The following is a 7,769-nucleotide window of genomic DNA, read 5'->3' on the forward strand; positions in this document are numbered from 1 at the left end:
TCGTACACTCCCTTTAATGCGCACAGCTAACGGAGCAGGATAGGATCTTATCGCACTTTATACGTAAGCTCACGGCAACACCGACATATATATTTCGGCGGTTGTGTCCATATAATTGCTATCACAAAATTCGCAATACATAGAAAATTTTACTAAGGACGAACCACGCTGCTTCGCCATGTCGTGATAGAGCGGTGAACGATAGTTCTAGAAAATGTGTTGCTAAATCTCCGCCAAATGACTATACGCGCGCATTTGGTGACAGCGGCACACAGTCGCAAGAACTTGTGGAGGAAATACCGGAGTTCTGGTAGCTTCAGTTGCACTAGATCATTCAGTAACTTGGGCAGCTTTGTAGTTCTACCTTACATCAGAGCAAACTGCACTCGACAGAAATCAAGGGCAGCTGGATCGTTATAGCTAAGCAAATTAAGGACAATTACGCCGCGTCTTCACACTTCGAGCACGCTCCGACAGCCCAGTGATAGATATTTAAAACACAACCACACTCGGACGAGAAAATTTTGCTTCTGCCAAGTGAATGTAGCGGGTATTTCAAGACGCGTGTTAAATTCATGGCTGTTTCATTCGTAAACATTACTTAAGTGACATAAAATTATCAGTGAGCAAAACAGTTTTTATTTCAACGCAAGGAAACAAAACCGAAACTAGCGCAACTGTTTTGCCCAGTTGTGCAGATACAAAATGATCCAAAGCCGAAGCCGTCAATAGCATGACGCCATTTTGAACTTGTGCTTCATCACGCGCGAGTAGTACGTTGTCGTTGAGTGGTACTGAAATCGTTGCGTTAAGGGCGACTGCAACCAAGCGTTGTGGCAAGTTACGGTGGGAGCTTCTTTCCGTGCTGTGCGATTGCGACGAGGGGACCGCCGCGAGCAGCAGCGTATCGCCGATTTCGTCTTTGCCGACATCGCCGGACCGTCACAAGCGCCCGAAGTGCTGCGGTTTGCACTGCATCTTTCATTGTGATATGGGAGATCGCAACGGACAGAGACGACCAGATGCATACGACCGACAACCAGCGGGGGGTGACCTGTGCGATATTTCTCTTAACGTCTCAGGTAAGCATATCAGCTTTTGTTCCGAGTTTACAAACGGCGCGTACTCGGCCCTTCCGGTACGGCTACATTTTGCGCCATGTTTCTCTTGGCAGTTCACAGACGTTTCTTAGGCATGCGTGCGCATGTGGGCGGAAATACTACTGGCAAACGGAAGCCTCAGGAGAAACACCGTTCTTAACGACTCTAGTGACGAGTGGCCTGTCGCATCGAAAAATCCGTAGAATATCAAGTACTGCGTAACTTGAAGTGTAAATACAATACTAGCACCAGTGTGACTTTCGCATGGCGAAGACAGGTAATCGAAAGGGCAGCTTGTGCATTCTGAAGATTTACTAGTGCTTTAGGTATATTGCCGCGAATAATAAAAGCGCTACAACGCTGTATGGTAGTGTCAGGCGATGTGGCAGCAGAGATATTTTAAGAGCGGTTAAGCGGCTGCATGCACAAGCGAACAGACAGCGCTTTCAAAGCGCTGAAAGAGAACAATTTTTTTGTGCATTTGGCTGTAAGTAGAAAACACATTAGCTCACAATCTAAGCCTATATATAATGTATTATTTTTACGTAATCTTTATTTTCACGGTTGTAAAAATTTAAAAGCATGAATATGCTGCAACATTTATATAGTAAATCCTACTACGCTTACAAAACCTGGCTGTGTTATGTGGTGAAATTGTACTATTGCTACTGGATTTTTTATATTGAGTCCAGTGGTTTATGAAAAAAAAGGTCCTTTTATGTGTAGTTTCATGTTAGTTCGTATATTTGCCCAGCAGAAATGAGTTGATTGCAAAGTTGTACCTTCCAGTGAGCTGCATATGAACCCAAGTTTATCCTGTCTTGGCTATTGTAATGTGCATACAACAATTTTAAGTATATACAGCTGTAGTTGGCTTAGTCGCTGCAACATATTTTGTAAAAGTAGAAGGCCATTTATTATTTTGCTGCTTCCATGCAGAAATACCTTTTTTCTTGTAGCAAGAAACGCTGACAGTATTGAATAAAATGAAGTGTTGTATTTTTGTACTAACATAATAAAAGAAATTTCGTCTGCCGTGTATCGGAGATTAGTTTACCTTTTTGTACTAAACAATGCATTATGTCCTCGGCTACTGCTGTTGTCCTGTGTATTTTTATAATTTCGAAATGTATTTTATTTTAGGTATTCAAGAAATGGCAACAGCCAGAAGTCACCATCTTACCAGCACGTTATGGGTGAGACAAATCGTAGCAGGCACTTTTGCATATCTCATTAGCATATGATGCTATTTGTTGTAATTTTTGTGTCCACTTTCCTGTCTTTATGCACTGTACTATTATTGTGCAAAGGCTAACAGTTTTACATTGAGACAGAGTAATCACCCAAAGGGGAGACATGGCTGGAGGAGACAACACACACAAGCCTCCTTTGTCCGTATCTATGTTGCGCAGTTACTCTGTCATTATCTACCAACAAACCCAAGTTCCTCATCAGCTACATTTACTAATGATCCGTTATTACAGTTTCATTGACATAACATTGAAAGTACAGAGGTACACTGGAAGACAAGAGACTTGAACTGATGAAGAGCCATAGAACAAGGACCGCTGGAGCCAATATTTCGACAAAGAGAAGGAGATTTTTCTTCTCAAAACGTTGGCTCCAATGAATTTTCTTGTTCTATCACTATTTACGGTTGAAAGAAAGCATTATTCCTCTTGCTGAAGTATTATGCATTATGGCATAAAAATTAGCAGGGTGAAATATGAGGAATGTCAAAATTCTTGTATATTCCAGTGCTAAAGCGAAAGCCAGGAAAACAAGATGTAGAGAACCACATTGTTATTTTTCATTGCCCAGTTTAGCCAGCTTTATTCCGAGCTTGCACTTTGTTGCATTAACGACCACTGGAATTTGTTAATTGAATTAGCTTGGTGATTTACTTATATTAAGAGATTTTGAGCTTGTAATAATGCAGCTTAACATAACGCATGTAAAAATAATTTACAATGACATATTTAGGTGGCAGGCTTGCAGTTGTCTAGCAGATCACTTGATGGTATGAGCTCAGGTTTCAACCGAGCTTCCATGCACAAACCGGTTACACATTTTTTGTTTCATTGTTTGGATTTTCATAAACATAAGTATCGTTTCTTTTTTGTCGGGCTTCTAGTTGTGTCGTAGGACCTAACTGTTTACCTTTATTTATATTGGTAGCCATGTTACACAGACAGCTCAGTTTTATTGTAAATCATGTCATGGTAGGACTAAGAACATTTGTGCAAATTTGTTGCAGGTACACTCTGGCGGCTCCTACCCCTGTGTCCTCCCACCACCCTGTCCTGACTACATCCACTAGGTAGTTGGGAGCCTTTGGTGGCTTCTGCCACTGCATCCTGCTGCCACCATGTCCCGACTATGTCCACTAGGGAGTTGGCAGCCTTAGTGATGATGCCAGCAGGCTGACAGCCGACAGAAAGATTCAGGTAAATACCTGTAATTAAGCGACGTCTTTTTGAGTGAAATGGCTTGTAGTCACTCAGCAATGAAAGACGTAACTTCGAAGCAGATTAGACTCTCTGCTATCTGTGCAGGGATGCTCAAGTCCATGCATTTTGTCTTAGCCGCCAAGAGGCTATGTGTATTAGACGAAATGCGATGCAAATTTTCAAACTGCAAGAGACCACTTGCACAATTTTTTTTTTGCTTAACACAAAAACTACTTTGATAAAGCTTTACCAATTTAAAAAGAATACAATGTACTCTCATACATGGTATTTGGCATAAATTTACTAGGGCTGCCTCAGTGGTAAGTAGGCCGATAAACGTACACCAAAACTGTCTTCTTTTCCAAGTTCATCCTCCTCTGTGCACTGCTGCTTAATGTATCTTTCTGATACCATTCTTGCACACAGCACAAGTCCTAAACACATGGATTGCATAAATTTGCAGCTTTTGCTGTAGGTCACTTCTGTGAAAATAAAGTTAATAAGCCATTTTGTCCATTTTTAATAGCAATAATAAACTGAGCAGTGGATAATAAGCAGTCAAGTTTTTGGTGTAAGGCCTCTCTTCGTTGTTAAAAATTTGGCCCTCTTAATGAAAGAACCAAATTTTTGGCTGCCATTTTATGATGCATACTTTGGTGCATTACACGAAATTTGACATAATGTTTATGGCAGTAAAAATTTTTTTGCTTTAAGTATTGCGTGAAATTGAGATTTGTTTTATATTGAAAGGCCCTCAGTTTTCAAGAAGAAATTCCAAGTTGTGTGCCAGGTTGGAACAGCTAGTATGGAATAGCCTACTTACACAAATAGGGAGGGTCATGTACACTTGACTTTATGTTAAGATACTATTATTGATCCACAAAAGACAAATTGATGGATTCCATCCTGCAGCTCTTCACATTCATTTCCACTTTTGCACATTTATATACCTTGAGTCTGGTGACTTGTGTCTGTTTTCATCATCTGCTATGTGCAGATGGTAAACTTCAGATTTGCCCTATGGTACAGAATATTTTGGTGCTAAATATATGAATCTGTGTTTTTCAGGTTGCCTCGAAATTTTACCCAAGCCATGCCGCACACTCGGGCCAGGCCTCTTGCGAACGACGTATAACCAGGCTCAACGCATCAGGGTTGAGGGAGTCCGGAGATCAAGGCAACCTGCTGTGCAACCTTTGGTGACCCCTCTACATGTGCTACCTATTTCACAGCTGTGCCTCACCTACCATCTATCCAAACAGCATCACCGGCTGTGATCACTTATCGAACCATGGATGAATGTTGGGGTGGAGTGATTTGAACAGACATTCTATTTGTCTCTTCAAATTCTTTGTAAATATTTCTGTTATAATTCATATGTGTCTTTAGTATCTAGTTTTTAATAGTTCCTTTCTCTTAGAATTCTCACCATCAGCCCCTGCTATTCTAATGTATACCTGCCTTTAAGCCCCGTTTCTCATAGTTCGTTCGTACTTGTGGATGTAATTGATAGGTTAATAATTCTTGTTGTATGGAAGGCTAAAATACGAACTTACGGCATTTTTTCTTCCTGTGATAATCTACAGCACTGCAATGTGTTCAAGAAATGTAACATAACACGGGCTCTGGTGTAGGATAAATTTAAGAGCAATATAGAGTACTTATTTCAAGCACCCATTATTTTTTAAAAACTCAAGGATATAGGAGCACAAGAAAGAAACTATTGAACTAGAGAAACATTGGTTCCCCTCATAAGTCTGGTAATAACGTGACTTCTTTCACTGCAAAGATACTGGTACTCGCATACAAGGCTTGAGACATGAAAGCTATGATACACTTGGCATTTCTCAGTGCTTATTTACCACACTGATGAATGTCAAAGGCAGCATAGGTTTCATACACACATTGGTTGTATTACACCTTTTGAGTATTGCATTTCTCAAACACACGGGTTTGTAGCAGTGCTTTAAATAGCAGATGTATTTCCTAATTTTCAGAATTTGTTAGTGCAAGAGTAACGCTACAGATCATGTAAAAATAATTTTACAGACTATATGTCCATGGATGCATGTTTCTTCTGATGACGTAGCAGTGCCATGTGGTCGGGGGATGAATGTCTATTTCAGATTTAAATATTGGCTTCCAGGCCTGGGTTAGTCTCCTACACTGAGTATTCCAGGTCAAAGCCCAGTTACTAGAGGAAAGTGAATAAAACTAGGAATTATAAACATCAGAAGATCTTGTTCGGGACACTAATGTAACAATCAGCAAGGTTCTTTGTGCATTCATTTCCAGATTTGCGAGATTATATTTTGGCTGGTTTCATTAATGCGAGAACAAATATTTGTTTATTCTCATGCTAGAGTTGGCTGCCCCCATTCGTATACAACCCCTTTACAGGCTAAAAATTAAGTGTATAATAGGCTGGTTTTCGGTTTTGCGCCCTCAGTGTTAAGGGATGCAAACGGTGACATACAACAGAATGCAGAAAAATGTCTAAGGAATGCAAGCAGGGCATGGGACTTTTTAGACAGATGCATGCATGTGCTATTTATAAAACTCCCTATGGTATGCCTCAAGGCATTTTGTAACCCTTTGGTAGAAACACTGACACCCACCTATTAAGGGGAAATGCTCCTCGAAACAACTTTTTTAATTTGTACTAGAAATTTGAATGTACTGCTATTCATAGGGAGTTTTATGTAGATTTGAATTGTCATTGGTTTTTGTGTAGCTGGTGTTTAGTTATGTCCTACATAGTGGCAATATATTTTTATGGGCACTTGTATGTAAAAGTTTCGCAAATGGTTTCATGCTGTATCTTATTTAGCTAGGTGTATACCGCAAAGTGGCGATACCTATCCAAACAGCTTGTACAATTACTGGAATTATGCAAAAAATATTAGGCCACTTTAAATAATTTTTAGATTGCAATTTCAATTAGATACTGGTATTCTGCTTATCTTGAAGAGTATGTATGCCAAATTTAATTTGTATAGGACAATTATAAAGCACAAGGTTATTCTCATGCTATTGTGAGAAAAAATTGAAGTATTCTCAATAATTTTAGTAGCAGGCCTGCCTGCCTGCCTACTAATCTTGCATACTTCTAGTAACTTTACGTGCTGTTTGAATAGATATCGGCACCTTGCAGTCTACAGGGAGCTGAGTTAGCTGCAGCACACTGCTTTTTTGTGAAAATTTAATACACAAGAAAGTGCCCGCAAATATCACTATGTATTTTGCCGTTGTATAGGACATAACTCAAGAAGCAGCTAAACAAAAACTAATGGAATATATGAAATCTGCATGAAGAACTCTACAATTGGCTCTCTTTTGAAACCTCTAGTACAAATAATAAAAATATTTCGAGTAATATTCAATCAGCAAAACGTTCCCCTTGCTACAGTGACCTACAACATAGCGACGCAAAGCTTAAGGCAAGTCCTCTTGTCGAAGCGAATATGGGCTGTCTTCCCAAGGGCTTCTGTTAAAGACGGTGAATTTTCCTGCATTTACCAGAAGTGCAATACTAAAATGTTTGTGAATGTGCAATTGGTATTGGCACACTAACAGAAAAAAAGACAGTTCTGTGAAATGTAGACTTGAGACGTGACTTTGTTGGACATTTAAATTTTGACTCCATATATTTGTGTTTTGTACTGAGTGTTTCAACGGTGACTGCCTCTAATTATTGAACATAACTGCTTCATGACAGTGCGACAATTTTCCCTAACATAAATTTTAGCTGTTGCAGGCATTAGAATTACAGTACTCAATAACGTCTACTTTGTAAGAACTCAGACTAGCACCAGTTCTGATATACATATACCCAAAAAGTAATGATCATCCTACAAGGCTTACAGAAGGCTTTTTGGCAAAGTAATATCCGAAAGAGCAAAGCATGTTCCACCAAGTATGGTGACAAATATTTTAGAGCTGCCAGTCTGAGGACTCCTACAAACTAACAATACCTTCAGCACTGACTAGCTTCAATAATGGGATGTCAGTGTTTTGCTAAAATTAATGAAACTTCAATTATTGTGATCTTGTTTAAGAAGACATTTGTAATTAACATGCAGTTCTAATCTCTGTCACTTTTGTAAATATTTCCCAATTATTTTTTCAGGCTACCATTTTTGGTAATAATGGTATTCATTGCAGAAAGAGCTAGTACATGGCATTTAATAAAGAAGGTACTGGTCATTGTAGATTTTCT

The 7,769-nt window shown here is 39.4% G+C and overlaps 1 long non-coding RNA gene across 1 annotated transcript; it reads left to right on the forward strand.

The window, feature by feature from the left end:
* Nucleotides 1-760: 760 nt before the first annotated feature.
* Nucleotides 761-6,591, forward strand: LOC139051090 (uncharacterized). The gene is made up of 4 exons (XR_011509226.1): nt 761-1,082; nt 2,244-2,296; nt 3,358-3,547; nt 4,619-6,591. It is a non-coding gene; the product is annotated as an uncharacterized lncRNA (long non-coding RNA).
* The last annotated feature ends 1,178 nt before the right edge of the window (nt 6,592-7,769 follow it).

This window comes from Dermacentor albipictus, chromosome 10, assembly GCF_038994185.2.
Source record: "Dermacentor albipictus isolate Rhodes 1998 colony chromosome 10, USDA_Dalb.pri_finalv2, whole genome shotgun sequence".
In the NCBI taxonomy this organism is placed as follows: Eukaryota; Metazoa; Arthropoda; class Arachnida; order Ixodida; family Ixodidae; genus Dermacentor; species Dermacentor albipictus.